Here is a 2,417-nt window from a genome sequence, read left to right as displayed (position 1 = left end):
CTCTCTCTCTCTCTCTCTCTCAAGCTGCAACCAATAATTGTGGGATTGGAACTTGGAATTTGCCAACTTGAAGGAACTGCTGAGTTTACTGGCTAAATTGGAGGTAAAGTGTTCACTTTCCCCCTCTCTTCCGATAAGTTTTTTATTGTGACGTGAATATGGATATCGTTTTTCTTGAGTTTACTGGTTAAGTTGGGGGTAAAGTGTTCACTTTCCTCCTATCTTCGGAGAAATTTTTTATTGTGATGGAAACACGGATCGTACATAATATATTTTTATGTAAGTGGTAGGAAATTTTACTTTTTAAGTTATTAACTTTTTAACTTTTTAACACACATATCTCACTATTTATACAGTGACACGTGATGTATCATCTCGTGTGCCGATTACACTGAAAAACTCTTCGATCTAACAGTCAAAGCAGTGGTCGAACTGTACGCAAGACGCGAGGGTAAAAGTAGCTTGGTAGATGAAGGTACAAAACCAAACAAAAAGATTCATGTGGTCATCGATGACATCTACTATTTGAATATTGAATCTATTTATAATGGTTTTCATTGTTATAAATAGGCAAAATTTATAGAGAGATAACCTTTACTCGGTGAAGGAACGAAGCAGTTACAGAGTAATATACCGACACAAGCTGTTGCAGAGGAAGTAATGTATATTATTGCTATTAGATATATTTCTCTTTTGTTTCTTCTTCTCATCCACTCCTCTTTGCACAATTGAAGTGCTCTATTTATAGAGCTACTTCAATGGAAAATTACAAAACATTACTATTTAGCTTATGAGTATATAGTATACACATGTGATACTTTACTATACACATTACTATACACATGTGGGCAAACATACCCATTATTTACAACACTTCCCCTTGGATGCCCACATATCAACATCAGTTGCCTCATTAAAACCTTGCTTGGAAAAACCCTGTGGGAAAAAACCATAGCGAAGGAAAAAGAGTACAACTTTACCCGGATGGTGTTGAGCATGCTTAGGTTGCCTCGTTAAAACCTTGATAGGAAAAACCCAGTGGGAAAAATCCTAAGCGAAGGAAAAAGAGTACAACATGCATGTATCATGGATGCTCCCTCTGAATTGTATCTCCCCCTGATTCCGCATTCTTCAAATCTGTAAGCCGACGTAATCCGATTCCATGTACCAACTTCTGAAATGTGCACTTTGGTAGAGATTTGGTGAACAAGTCTGCTAAATTTTCATTAGAACGGATTTGTCTGACTTCAATAACTTTAGCCTTCTGAACCTCATGTGCGCTGAAAAATCTTGGAGATATGTGTTTAATCTTATCACCTTTGATAAATCCTTCCTTCATCTGGGCGACACAGACTGCATTATCTTCATGGATGACAGTTGGAGTGTCTGTCTTTGAAGGTAGACCACATGAATTCCGGATGTGATGGATCATTAATCTTAACCAAGAACATTCACGACTTGCTTCATGTAAAACAATTATTTCCGAATGATTGGAAGATGTTGCAACTAGCGTTTGCTTTGTTGATCGCCATGAAATTGCAGTATCTCCATTAGTGAACACATATCCATTTTGTGAGCGGGCTTTATGCGGATCGGAGAGAAAACCAGCATCTGCGTATCCAACAAGGATTTGTTCATTTGTGGGCTTGTCTGAGTAGAAGAGACCCATATCTGTTGTCCCACGAAGGTATCGTAGAACATCTTTGACTCCTTTCCAATGACGAATTGTTGGAGCAGAGCTATACCTGGCTAACAAGTTAACTGAAAAAACTATATCTGGTCTAGTACATTGTGCTAAATACAATAAAGCACCTATTGCGCTCAAATATGGTACTTCTGGACCAAGGACCAGTTCATCATCTTCTTTTGGACGAAATGGATCTTTCTTAATGTCCAAAGAACGAACGACCATTGGGGTGCTAAGTGGATAAGCCTTGTCCATGCCAAATCGCTTCAGTATTTTTTCAATGTAAGCTGATTGATGGACCAAAATTCCACTAACACAATGCTCGATCTGCAGGCCTAGACAATATTTGGTTTTCCCATGGTCTTTCATTTCAAATTCGCTTTTCAGATATTCAGCAGCTTTGTTGAGCTCTTCAGGGGTTCCAACTAGGTTCATATCATCGACATATACTGCCACTATAGCAAATCCAGTATTTGATTTCTTAATGAACACACAAGGGCAGATGACATTGTTGGCATATCCTTCTTTAATCAAATACTCACTGAGACGATTATACCACATTCGTCCAGATTGTTTTAGCCCATATAGTGATCGCTTTAATTTGATTGAGAACATACCCCGTGGTTTGTTAGTTGCTTCAGGCAACTTAAGTCCTTCTGGAACTTTCATATATATGTCAGTATCTAATTCTCCATATAGATACGCGGTGATGACATCCATAAGTCGCATG

General features: G+C 38.2%; 1 long non-coding RNA gene across 1 annotated transcript; it reads left to right on the top strand.

The window, feature by feature from the left end:
- Positions 1–559, top strand: LOC139193054 (uncharacterized). The gene is made up of 2 exons (XR_011577561.1): positions 1–103; positions 357–559. It is a non-coding gene; the product is annotated as an uncharacterized lncRNA (long non-coding RNA).
- Positions 560–2,417: the final 1,858 nt, after the last annotated feature.

The sequence above is a fragment of the Malus domestica genome, chromosome 02, assembly GCF_042453785.1.
Source record: "Malus domestica chromosome 02, GDT2T_hap1".
In the NCBI taxonomy this organism is placed as follows: Eukaryota; Viridiplantae; Streptophyta; class Magnoliopsida; order Rosales; family Rosaceae; genus Malus; species Malus domestica.
Note: the sequence above shows the minus strand (reverse complement) of the source record. Positions and strands in the feature narration are given on the sequence as shown.